Here is a 14,218-nt window from a genome sequence, read left to right as displayed (position 1 = left end):
CACACTAATATCATAGATTAAAAGGGGGCTCGTGCTTAAAAAGTTTGCTCACCTGTCACGGGAGACCAGGTTAATCAAAACCTTTTTATACCGGGATCATTGATTGAGCAAAGCAAGGAGGTAAAATAAATTGGCATTTATTTCAGGAAAAGACATACACACAATGTAACACAATTTACAGGGTTAACACACTTACTGGGAACGGGGCTAACGAATAAAATAGTCCTTTAAACGAAATTCACAAAAATGACCTCTGTAGGAGCCCTTTCCAATGCCCGGGAGGTACTCACAAACTCCTGGAACTGATTTCGGCATGCAATGTCAGCCGCGACCGCTACGTTCTCAAAAAGTGGGACTTGAAACATTTTCTCACTCAAAATCTTTGATGCCGGCTCGCGTCTATTCAGCACAGAGCACCTTTGAATTTGCCGCTGTTGGTTTGGCGCTTGGAATCTGCCCCTCTGATTGGCTGCAAGGCTCCTTATGGGTTTCAGTGTCCCATTCACAAACCTCTATAGCCTATCAGAGCGTGGGAATTTCCCTGCCAGCCAATCACCGATTTGCCGGTATTGTAAAGCCGGACGGGCACCTTTTTTAATTCTGCAAAGGGGCATGCGCCAACCTTGCACCTCTGCCTCTTTGCTTACTGAGCCCACCTGCTGTTCAGCCTACACAGAGTCAGGGCTCTGGCAAATGGTGGCTGGATAACCATGTGTTAGCCCAGGATGTGGGTACTCAAGCAGAACTGCATTACCCCTCCTGTTCTAACACCTTGGCATCCCTGAGGTTTTCAAGTCCAGACTCCAAACAGACCCATAGGCACCAAGCTTGGTAGCCATCTGGTCTCTCGGAATCCATGACTTGGAAATCCCACAGTTCATTCACAGGTTATCAGTACATATATACCTGTTAAATATAACTCTTTAATAAAATAAACTGTTTCCTGTATTTTTGTGTGATAAAGATGTGTAAGTCCAGTTCTAGTGTCAGGGATGGAGTGAGGGTATATATTGCCTACACTCACTAGCCTCATTCTTGGCACACTCATAGAAATAACTTTTAAACCTTTTACACACAAGAAATCTTTCTCAGCTTTATCCCATAGCTGGAGCATCCCCTGAACCCCTATACCAGGTTCAGGTACCTGGGCATGTATCTGGGCACCCTTCCTCAGTCTTTGAATTTTTGATGTTTTATTGTAGGAACATGAACAGAAATGAGGAAATGGAGCATCTCAGTCCCAGATTTCCACAGACGGCTCAAATCACAAGGCTTGACAAAGCACCTACGCCGTACGAAACATATTAGAGAACTTGCAAGCACAAAGTTTTTGGATTTTTTTTTTTTTACTTACATTTTTATTAATAACGTACATGGTTTACATACATGGCATACAGTTGTAACACAAGAACAACCTCCAATTGGGAAAAATTAACCACATATAGGTACTTACCAAAACAGACATACGGGGCAAACAGACAGACAAACAAACCCCGGGGAAAAAAAGGGGGTGAAGGGGTCCTCCTACCATGGTTCCGCTTATTGCTTTACGCCTGCTGGCTCTCTGCGTCTGAGAAAACCGAGTGCTCTACGTTTTTGGATTTTAATCAATAAACATTGTTCTTGGTCACCACGTCCAGTGCCACCTTTTTTGTCTGTGCACCATCTTTTTCCTGTTTGAATCCTTTCCCCTCCTTACTAAAGCAAATTAACACTCCTATAAGACTATTCGTTAAGTCTGGTCCAGTAATGAGAACATAGTTTAAGGAGACTCCTTGGAATTGAACACTTGAATCAAATACCACCCGGATTTGACCAGGTTTATGGGGGTGGTAAACGCCAAATAATGGTGATACCAGCATTCTTCGCCTTCCTTAGTGGAGGAGTGGGTTCTGCTAACCACTGTTGAATATCTTCTGCCTGAAGTCCATAAAGTGACGCTTTGTTTCTGGCTTCCTTTCTAAGTTGTAACGCACCAAAGCAAGTCTAGAGAGGGACTGTTCTCTGTTGTTCGGGTGACATCCTCTGGGTGAACGAAATGGAAACAGGTCACCAAACTGTTTGATTCGTCTGTAAAGAGGTCTTTATCCATCATCCTCAGTAAATCTGTCTTCCATTTATGGAGCTGGTTTATCATTGTCTTTTGTTGTCTGCAATGCTGTACATCCTAGACCATTTCCACACTTTCTCATGTAAAGATATCTCTGTAACTTTCAGTGATATACCTTTGTTTCTCTTTTTTGCCAATCCCTACTTTTATGTTAAAGTGGTTAGGACATGGTTTGAAGAGAGATGCACGTCCATTATCCAATATTTGTTTATAGGGCATCGACGTTGTTGGTCTGTACACTTTTTCAATGTATACGTCACCCACAATTACCCATCCCGGATTAAGTCTTTGGGCATACGGGGTGTTATGGGATCCATTGCGCTGTTTCTGGACTTTGTATACAATGGAGAAGGAGAAGGAGTGGCTCAGTGAGTAAAGACACTGACTGACACTGAGATTGCTGCAGGGGAGCCTGGTTCAATTCCTGGTGTTGGCTCCTTGTGACCTTAGGCAAGTCACTTTATCTCCCTGTGCCTCAGGCACCAAAAACATAGATTGTAAGCTCTACGGGGCAGGGACCTGTGCCTGCAAAATGTCTCTGTAAAGCGCTGTGTACAATTAGCAGCGCTATACAAGAACATGCTATTATTATTACCCTCAAGATAAACCTGCCAAGCAGTAGTAACACCTGGTTCTCTTGGTCTAACAGTGGGACGTGATCAGCTAGTCTTCTGAGGAGGTGATGACGTGCCATATCTGGTGTGGGAATTTCGCTATTTTCTGGTATCTGACTACAATCTTATAAAGTAGGGAGTGGTATCTTTATTCTACCATCTATGGAACACGTGATGTAGCCATTTGCTCTACTACCTGTTGTCTCCATCAGTCTTGCGCATGTTCTGAGTGTGTAGGGGGAAGCATTGTCTCATATGTTGTACAAGTCAAAGAACTCTGACCTAACTAAAGATCAGATGCTTTGATCATCACTGAAGGTGTACACTCTTATAGCACTTTCAGGTTGTCACTCGGGGTGTACAAGACGACATATTTTAGAGCAGGATCTCGCATCACGTCCTTCTACACAAACTTGGATGTGACTGATGGTGGTGTTATTTTCTCTTCTCCCTCTCCGCCATACTTTGAAACAGGGTTGGGGGCCTTGAGTCAGTTAGGTTTAAATGTCCCTGGATATAAAGCTGCTACATGTTTGTCACTGTCACACTCTGTATATTTGATAGCGTCTTTACAGTCTCTGAAGAGGTGACTTCTGGAAGTGCAGTATTTGAAGCAAACTCCAAGTTAATTGAATAGGCTCCTGGTTTCCTCTATGGTAGTGATGTACCGGGTACCCAGAAATTACCCAGGGGGCTGTGACCCGGTGTCCAGTAATTTCCATTCTGCTCTGCTCCATCGGTCCTCTTCTTGGAGAACGGCAGGAGCAGAGCAGCAGAAAACTTACCTGTAGCCAGCGGTGGAGGGTGATGAGGACCGCTGCGAAGGACAAGGAGCTGGCTGTTCAATATTAATGCTCCTGCTCCGGTAACATTTCCCAGCTCCCACCGGCACCGGCTGTGATAGGATGTGTTCTGCTGCTCCCACTGGCTCAACAATGACGTTCTCTGCTTCCACCGCCACCAACATGTCGCCATTGCTCCCACAAGTTGCAGTGGTCCTTCTCACCCTCTGCTGTCGGCTGCAGGTAATTCAAAGCTGCCTGGTCCAGGTCCTTGGTACCCGGCCTTGCAAAGTTTCTATTTTTCCACCGGTTACCCGTTACCCGGCAATTCTCAGGACCCAGTAAAACACTCCTCTATGGGCTTCATGTCTGTCGTATGAACTGAGATAGGTGTTTTGGTATTATTGTATCTTGTGACTGGTCTTTCATTCTTTAAATAGCTTGTACCTGATACGTTTGGTGTACCTAGGGCTGAAGATGTGGGCTGTTGAAGTAGGGTATGTTGCTCTGTCCGTCATATTGGTTCACAACATTGAACCGTAAGGTGGAGTGGGGTTTATTGGATGCCTTTGGTCTGTGTATTGGTTATGCATTATATGCAATAGTTCTTGCTGAGGGGAACCCTGCAGTTGTCTCTTACGTGCAATGGATGTAAGGTGACTGTGTGCAAGTATGAGAAAGGGTGTTCTCTATGTGAACGTACCTGGATTGCGAGCTTGGTGTAGTGCATCCGTACACGTGTGTGTGGTTCACTGTGGTAGATGTAGCCATCCCATGTAGCGTATGCTTGAAGATGCTGTTCCTCTAATTCACATGGAGTCTCCTTAGCTTCAGCATCTGTAATACCCTCCTCATCGGGAGGTAGAGATGGTGGACTGGCGTTCATACTGGCATGACTTATTAAATAGTCTCAAGGGCTCTCCGCCATCTTGTCTTCCGGCTACTTCAAAGATCTCGGCTTGGGCTTCAGCAGCAACGGCTTCCTTTTCTACATGTAAACCTCAAATTTTGCTTCCAAATTGGTGTTCCAACGTGCAGAGGAAGCAGTGGATGCAGCCGTGTCCCTTTGCTCCTCCTCTTCAATATGTGCTCTCTCAAATTTCATGGCTCTTTTCGACAGTAATTGGCCCTTGCACGTGTGGCCTTGTTTAAAGACCTCGTTAAATGTCTGGATTCGCCGGAGCTCTGTGAGGTCCTTTCTCTGACTTTAAGCTTCCGTGATTGCACTCTACATGCGGCCGTCGCATTCCAGATCGATTGTTTTTTGTAGGTCTCGTCTCTTGCAGGCTTTCCACAATTATTGGTTCTCGTCAAGTAGGTGATATATGTTTCTGACAGTATTTGGTAACGTGGCTGGTCGGTCCTTCATTTCATCTCCGACAAAAAACAATCAATGGGACTATCCGCTCACTAGCAAAATCCACTATTGTGTCCAAAATCATGGTTGATCAACTTTATCTGTTCTCTCCTTTTACCTAGTCATGTCTGTAGACGGACGTTCAAAGAGGTACACAATTGGAGTCTTTTATAAGGTGAAATTATAATAAGGCTTTATTGTGCCTTTTCCTTTTCATCAGGAAATCATCCAAACACAGTGGGGGAACAAAGCTTCTATTCACTTGGGAGCATTTCTAGTGAAACACTATGCAATTAATTCACATCTCCCTTAGTCAAGCATTTCTCCCAGCCCCAAACACATAGCATGAAATAAGCAGATATAAGAAGTCTCTTAAGAATGAAAGTCTTATCTGTTTCTGGGAGGGAAAATCTTCTCAGTTCCTGGTTCAGCTCCCTTCCCTCAGGGTGTGTCAGCTTCAGGTTTAGTAGTTTTCCCTGTGTCTTGAAATCAGCTATCCTGTGTCTTCTGGCAAAGCTTAAGACATGGTCAGCTCCAGAGATCTGTGTTCTCTTGGTCAGTCTCTCCTGGGAGACTCAAGAACCCCTGCTCTGTCTCCAAAGGTCAGCTCACAAGTGAGCTAAGGAGTCACTTCCTGTCTCAACAGACAGGCTTTTGTAAGCACTTAATTGACTACCAGCAGTTAACCACCACACTGCTAGATTAAAGGCACATTACTTGAACTGGGATTACTCCACTGTTACATACCTCCCCTGTTTGTGGGAAGCTCGGGCTTCCACGGCAAAAGCCCATCCTTCCACTCTCATTCTAGATATCTCTGTGACTTGAATGAGAGTGGATGGAGGAAGAGAACCCTCAGTCCTGCTGGGATTGGAGCCCTTTCTCCAGTTTATTCGTGTCTCCTCCTGAAGGTGCTTCAGATCAGCACCCCTCAGTCGCTCGAGGAGGACTTTCTCCAAGTATAGTCTTTTTTCTACGTGCGCGGTCATGAGATTTCCCTCGCGTCGGGTGCTCGTCTTATTGTAGGCATACTGTATGCAGCAGTTGCAGAGCGTTTAAAAACAGCCCTTTGAGTTTTCCGCTCTTGAAGCTGTCTCTCTGCCCTTTTCCCACTCAATGGGGTTGCTAGTTCAGCTCCTTTTAGATTAAGTTGCAATTCCACACCCACTTCCAGAGAATGTCCCATCTTTTCAGCTTCATCAGCTAAGGATTCTTCTGGTTTTAATTCAGCACGTGTACCTTCTTTTGTTGCCTGCTGGGTGGCTGAAGGTTTTGCTAGTGCTTGTTTAGGTGGTTCAAATTTTGCAACCTTGTCTTTCAGATGAGCAGTATTCCCAGCTCTCACTGTACCCTTGTCTTCATGGGTTTTTGAGGCTGTGGGATACTGATGCTTAGTCAGGGTCAATACTTGTCCTTGTAGGACTGTAATCTCATCCGCGAGAGATCCCTGTTTTTTGAGTGCGTCTTGCAAGTCTCTTCTCAGGGAATTTATCTGCATGCTTTGCTTTCTCTGAGCTTGCTTCCACATTTTCACTGCATTGTGAAGCACTATGAACTTCTTAGCTTGGGCCACAGTTACTTGTTTCAGTTTCTGGACCTTCTTGTGCTCCCTTTTGTGCCGCGTCTCCTAGGTTCTAAGCTTGGCTTTTAGCGTTGCTTTGGTGATGCTCAGGGTAGCCTTCAGTTTCTCATGCTGCTTTGCGGGGACATACTGGGTCATCAGACGTTCCTGCAGCACTTGAATTTCTTTAACAGCCTGCAGATTGTCATCCTGCAGAGTTCGCTGCTTCTCCTCTACCTTCTCGAGGTGCGTACGCAGACCTTGCAGTTGGTTCTGCAGTCGGTGCTCTGCTTCAAACTTCTCACCTTCCAAAAGTCTATTTATTTCTTTAAGCTCGTGCAGCTTTTCATTTCTGGGAGGGAAAATCTTCTCAGTTCCTGGTTCAGCTCCTTTCCCTCAGGGTGTGTCAGCTTCAGATTTAGTAGTTTTCCCTGTGTCTTGAAATCAGCTCTGCTGTGTCTTCTGGCAGAGCTTAAGACATGGTCAGCTCCAGAGATCTGTGTTCTCTTGGTCAGTCTCTCCTGGGAGACTCAAGAACCCCTGCTCTGTCTCCAAAGGTCAGCTCACAAGTGAGCTAAGGAGTCACTTCCTGTCTCAACAGACAGGCTTTTGTAAGCAATTAATTGACTACCAGCAGTTAACCACCACACTGCTAGATTAAAGGCACATTACTTGAACAGGGATTACTCCCCTGTTACAATGTCCCTTTATTATCTTGTGCTCTCCCTATGCTATGTTGTCTTGTCTGTCCCAGGCTCTGTCATTGAATAACTGTATCTGTCCGTGGACATCGGTTCTCAAAGTAACACACATACGCACTATGACATTATACAGATGCAGCGGCCGTTATTCGAACAAATCATGGAGCCGTTTTCGTGTGCGTTGCTGTACTCCACGCGGCATTAACGCAGCCAATCGCCACAAGGCACACACGCTTATCGCGGTTGCTATGTTTGTGCATGGATTCTGTTTCTATTTGTGCAATAAAAAGTAATTTGTACAGTATTGTGCTACTGTGTCAATCTCAGTGCTTAACACTAAAATGCCATTTTCAGCACTCGCATCTTAAGGTGGGAAGGGGCGGTACAGTTGGAAGAAATTCCGCGCCATGACATTGGTATTCCGAGGTATACAATGCGTGAAGTGTTCGAATAACGGCCGCTGCATCTGTACAGCAGCTCTCACCTCTCCAGTCAGCAGGTAGATGATCTCCTGGGTGTGATTCAAGATCCTCTCAGTCATCTTCTCATTATTAATTTTGTTCATCATCAGAGAATCAGTCAGATGCTCCAAGAATGGGCTCTGGGACAAAAGATAACATGGGAGATGTCAGAAGTACAGATATAGGGAATAAGGGCATTTTCTGTCTGTGTCACTGTGCATTTTGAAGTACAGAGAAGAACGACTATGGGGCATATCTATCTGTGTCTCTTTGCAGTGGGAGGGACAGATATGAGGGAGTCGTCAGCTCCTTGTACTTTTTCATCATCAGTGAGTTACTTAGAAAGTCCAAGATAAACAATTCTCACAATTTTACTTGGCGTCTGCAGCGGAGAAAAAACGAGGAGTCGGCATCCTCTTCCATAACAGGGTCCCATTCACCCTAGAAACCCTCAGAAGGGATAGTGAGGGCAGATATTTGATCGTGGTTGGGAGGGTACAAGAACAATTGATCACACTCGCCTCAATATATGCCCCCTGTGAACAGAACCATGACTTCTTCCGGGAATTTTTTCGGAAACTAAATCTAGTGGCCAAAGGCCATATCATTCTAGCTGGGGATTTCAATCTAACACTGAACCCGAAGCTAGACAGAACTGGTGTCTCCAGAAATTGTTGGAAGAAAGTCTTGGATGCCTTGAGGATAGGCCTCAAACAAAACCAGCTCACTGATATCTGGAGGGAACTCCATCCCACTGAAAAGAACTATACCTTTTATTCCCACCCCAACAACGCCTATAGCAGAATCGACTACTTCTTCATCTCTAGTAGACTGGTCCCCTGGGTCTCCCATGCAGGGATCCATGATATTTCATGGTCGGACCACGCACTAATAGAGCTGAGGTGCACCCAAATCCGTTCTGATAGGCCCGGTGCGAACTGGAAGCTCAATGAGTCACTGCTTAAAATTCCTGGCATTTCCGACTCAGTGGGTGTAGAGATAGATCAATTTTTCACAACTAATCATGGGTCGGTAAGATCAGACCTTATACTCTGGGAGGCCCATAAGGCAACTATCAGGGGTACAGTAATTGGTATAGCTGCCCGGAGGAAGAGAGAGCGGAATAACAAGATCTTGGTGCTCCAAACCAAATTACATGCCCTTTCATCAAGGCACAAACATAAGGCAGATCCTCAGGTCTTGTTGGAGATTAAAAATACTAAGATTGAAATCAATCTGTTGCTGGTCTCCCAGGCGGACAAATCCCTGGGTTGGTCGCGGAGGAAATTCTATGAAAAGGCGAACAGGCCAGATACCATGCTAGCGCGCAAATTACACACCAGACAGGCCAACTATAATATACAGGCGATCCGATTAAGGAACGGAGACACCACATCAAACCCAAAAAGCATAGTAGAGGAGTTCAAATTATTTTACGAAAATTTATATAATGGGGAGAAAGTGGCACATAATCCGAAAACCTCAAGAGCTGCGGAAGATTTTCTGACAGGCTCCAATCTAACGGGTTTGGACGAGCAGGACAGAGAGGCCCTAGAGGCAGATTTCACATCAGAGGAACTTACCCAGGTCATTAAGGACCTCAAGCCATCAAGGCCCCAGGCCCAGATGGTTTCTCAGGGCAGTATTACAAGAAGTTCAGTAAGAACTTGGCCCCATGGTTGCTCCGTATGTACAATGCCGTATTGGCAGGAGCCCTGTTCCCGGCGCAGATGCTACAGGCGTCTACATCACCGATTTATAAACCTGGTAAAGACCCGCAGGATTGCAAAAGCTATCGGCCAATTTCCCTAATCAACACTGATGTTAAAATCTACGCCAAATTACTGGCCAATAGATTAAGTCATATCTTGCCCAGACTTATACATCCAGATCAAGTCGGCTTTATTAAGGACAGACAAGCTGCCGGATAACACCTGACGAATCATTGATCTGATAGAGGTAGCCAATAATAAGAAACTACAAGTTATGATGTTGAGTCTGGACGAGAAAAAGCATTTGACAGGATTGACTGGCCATACTTGAGACAGATGCTTGGGGCTTTCGGCTTTGGGGAACGGGTGAGTGCAGCGATATTATCACTATACTCAGGCCCCGCTGCTAGGGTCATACACCAGGGGTTCCCCTATAATATATTCCAAATTCAAAGCGGCACACGGCAGGGATGCCCGTTTTCTCCCCTTCTATTCGCCCTGTGCATGGAACACCTAGCTGCGCAGATCCGCAACAACACGGATATCTCAGGGATTACTATCTATTCACAATCCCACAAGGTTGCCTTATATGCCGATGATATTTTTTTAATGATCTCTAAGCCCCTTACCTCTCTGCCAAACTTATTCAACCTGCTGGAAAAATTTAATAGAATCTCAGGATTTAAAATAAACCAAACTAAATCCGAGGCCCTAAATATAAGCCTCCCAAAAGAAACCGAAAAACTACTGAGTCTGAACTTCAATTTTAATTGGCAACCAAAACACATTAAATATCTGGGAGTTCACATCACTAAAGAATATAAGGGCATCTACGAAGCCAATTACCCCAAACTAATTAGAACATTGAAGGACGACTTGAGAAAGTGGATGCCTCATAAGATCTCCTGGATAGGTAGGATACATAGTGTTAAGATGAATATCCTGCCCCGTATCCTAGACCTGTTTCAGACTCTCCCAGTGCCACTGAGACTGAAGGACTTACTCTCACTTCAGTCTGAAATCTCCAATTTTGTCTGGGGAGGGAAAAAACCGAGAGTAAACAAAACAATTATGAAAAAAACAATTCGAACAAGGGGGCTGGCGGTACCTTGCCTGTTATCTTATTATAAGGCGGCTCAATTGTGTCAACTCACACAATGGCAGATCAACCCAGCATTGAAAAGATGGGTGGACCTGGAGACGATAGCCTGCTCCCCATTGGAGTTAAACAATTTGTTGTGGCTACCTAAAACAGCTATGAAATGGGCTGAATGGCCGCTTTCCTCTGTGGCTAACTCGTTGTCAATCTGGGAGTCCGCTAAATTTAAACACGCCCTGACCTCCAAACACTCACTGATGTCCCCGCTGTGGGGTAACCCAGACTTCGCACCGGGCCTCGCAGAAAACGCGACAGGCAATTGGAAAAAATATAAATACCTTAGATTAAGGGATCTGGAGGGTATACCAAATAAAATTAAATCGTTCGAACAAATCAGATCCGAAAAAAATATCCCCCACTCTGAATTTTTCCGCTACCTCCAGATCAGAGCATACTTTAACAAAAAATCCCCCTACCCACCTTTAACCACATTTGAAAAGCTCTGTCTAACAGCAACAGACACACGGGGACTAACATTGCAGATGTATGGAGAAGTGGTCAGTTCGGGGAGCGCACAGCAGCAACAAAAATTAGCCTATAGGGTCCAATGGGAAACAGACCTAGGAGAGGAACTGGAGGAGGAAAAAAAAGTATTGATGAGATGGTACCTTACCCCGCTTAAATTATCAAGGTTTGTCCCTGGATACTCCCCGCTGTGTCCAAAACAGTGTGGAGAATCGGCTGACCTTTTACACATGCTGTGGTCTTGCCCTCGAATCTCATCTGGGAGGAAATTAGACATTGGATCCAGAAGATTTTTGACCTCACAATTCCCCTGGACCCGTGGCTATTTCTTCTGAACAGACCATGGCCGGGCCTCTCCAAAACTGGAAACAAACTAGTTGCACATTTCGCAACAGCAACAAGGTGCGAGATCGCAGCTACACTGGCGACACACTTTATTCGAGCTCGGCTAGTCCCACGAATTCGGGTATACCCGGGTGTATTGAGGTTTGTGACTGTTTTCTGCCCGAGTATATTGGGTTATTTTCCAAGCAGGGATTGAAGCATTTTATTCCCGCTGGCTGCAATACTGCACAGTATATATATATATATACTGCATTACAATTCATGAATTTATGCCATCTGGTAGACACGCGAAGCATTGCAGCCTATTAAATCCTAATCATTATCATTTAACAGATCAGCCGCCCGTCAGCCAGGCATGAACCCAGGCTGGGAAGGCAAACGCAACGGGGCTTGTCAGAGGTGAGGAGCGGCGCATTCCAGGTATCTGCCAGGTACATACTGGGTATTTGCTCGAATAAAGTGTGTCGGTGCAGTATGTGGAAACAACCAGAGATCCCAAACATCCCCAAGATTCGGAACAGATTATGGTATATATGTCAGATGGAAAAATTAACAAGTTTAGTTAATGACACTGGCACCAAATATCTAAAAGTCTGGACGCCTTGGCTGGCACAGACAGATATCCCAGGGGTGGAGGTAACCACAATTTGGCAATGATAATCATAGATGCATTCTCCTCCAAAGTACGCACCTGCGGCCTGACAAGACAAGACATCGGACTCCAGACCCTACATTTCAACACAGATTAGACCATAAAGAGATAGGCCACAGCAATTCCGGTCCTGACCACAACATGGAAGTTTAGGGAGCCCGCGTCCACCCCCACCCTCCCCCTCTGCCCTTTCTTACCCTCATTTTTGTTTTCACCCCCAAGTTTAAATGACCTACTGGGCCTCTCGGCTGAAAGAGAGCCCCCTTGTTTTTTAGCCATTCCCTGACCCAAGCCCCCAGGAGAGAAAATATGTATCGTACCTGAATGTAATACTGTGATTGTATATATTTTCCTGTATTCATGATACAACATGTAATGAAAAACTCAATAAACTTGAAGTTATAAAAAAAAAAAAGTCCTAGAATGAGCTCTGGTCCTTGTGGGAGTGCTTCTCCACTTGGGGATCTCTGCAGTTAGGAATAGTGACTGTACTTGTCCTATCACATCAATAATAGGAGAGAGACCAACCTGAAATACTATGAGGAAAGTTACCACATTTCAGGAAGCCTCAAACAGAACACTATCCTGCACTAAAATGTAATCTGTGCTACTTTATTTAGAAGATAATACTGTTGTGGTTCACAGTTATTGCGGATATGTTTGTGCTTTTCAACAAACATGGGGATTCAGTGGGAGGTACAGATGTAATCTCAAAGAAACACACAGACACTGCAGGGCCCTTATATACATAAGGAGATGCGAGGGGTGCCATTATGACCTTCTGTTGAAGCCCTCACCTCTCCAGTCAGTAGGTAGATGATGTCTAGGGTGTGATTCAAGATTCCCTCAGCTATCTGCTTCTTGTCCATCATCATCGAGTTAGTCAGATGCTCCATGGTGGGCACTGGAACCAAACTGAATGGGTAAGATCTACAGATCTCAAGCAATAAGGGCTTTTTCTGTCTGTGTCACTGTGAGGTACAGAAGAGAAAGACTATGGGTCCTCTCGATCTGTGACACTTTACAGTGTGAGAGACAGATGTGAGGAAGTGATCTGCTTCTTGTCATTGTTCATCACCAATGAGTTATTCAGATTCTCTAACAATGCTTCTGGTTCCTGTGGAAGCGTTTCAGCACATGGTGGTGACCTCTGCAGTTAGGGATATGACTTTACTTGTCCTTCACAGCAATATCATGAAATGAGAGAGAGGCAGAGACAGAGACCAACTTAGGAGACAATGGAAAAAGCTAGAAATCTCAAACAAGACAGGATCATGCACTAGCACAGGGGAGCGCAAACCTTTCTCCTGCTTCCCCTCTCCATTAAACTCCAGCATCAAATGACACTACAGGTCATTTGATGCCTTGTTGCCGTAGCGATGTGTCGCTGGAATGCAAGATAAGTGAAGTTACAGCGGCCTCACGCGATCCCCGGCATTTAATTTAAATGACTTCGGGGAAGCGTGAGGCCATTGCAACTGCCACCCCTTCCCCCAGAAATGATTGTGCACCCCTGCACCAACATGTAATACAGTTGTGTGAAAATAAAGTACACCCTCTTTGAATTCTATGTTTTTACATATCAGGACATAATAACAATCGTCTGTTCCTTAGCAGGTCTTAAAATTAGGTAAATACAACCTCAGGGTGAACAACAACACATGACATATTACACCGTGTCATGATTTATTTAACCAAAATAAAGCCAAAATGGAGAAGCCGTGTGTGAAAAACTAAGTACACCCTTACTGCTTCCATAGGAATTAAGATGCTAAGTAGCAGACAGGTGCTGCTAATCAAATGTCCTTGATTAATTGATCATCAGCAAGTGTGACCACCTGTATAAAAGCCGACGTTTTAGCAGTTTGCTGGTCTGGAGCATTCAGGTGTGTGTTAACACAATGCCAAGGAGGAAAGACATCAGCAATGATCTTAGAGAAGAAATTGTTGCTGCCCATCAATCTGGGAAGGGTTATAAGGCCATTTCCAAACAATTTTAAGTCCATCATTCTACAGTGAGAAAGATTATTCAATAGTGGGAAACATTCAAGACAGTTGCCAAGTGGAGATGTTTGGCCATAATGCACAGCGCTACGTTTGGCAAACTAAATACAGCCTATCAGCACAAACACCTCATACCAACTGTCAAGCACGGGGGTGGAGGGGTGATGATTTGACCTTTTTTTGCAGTCACAGGACCTGGGAACCTTGCAGGCATTGAGTCGACCATGAACTCCTCTGTATACCAAAGTATTCTAGAGTCAAATGTGAGGCCATCTGTCCGACAGCAAAAAGCTTG

At 44.9% G+C, this 14,218-nt stretch overlaps 1 pseudogene; it reads right to left on the bottom strand.

Annotated features, from left to right (window-relative positions):
- Positions 1-13,464, bottom strand: part of LOC142471202 (uncharacterized) — a 30,047-nt pseudogene extending 16,583 nt beyond the window's left edge.
- Positions 13,465-14,218: the final 754 nt, after the last annotated feature.

The sequence above is a fragment of the Ascaphus truei genome, chromosome 20, assembly GCF_040206685.1.
Source record: "Ascaphus truei isolate aAscTru1 chromosome 20, aAscTru1.hap1, whole genome shotgun sequence".
NCBI classification, from domain to species: domain Eukaryota; kingdom Metazoa; phylum Chordata; class Amphibia; order Anura; family Ascaphidae; genus Ascaphus; species Ascaphus truei.
Note: the sequence above shows the minus strand (reverse complement) of the source record. Positions and strands in the feature narration are given on the sequence as shown.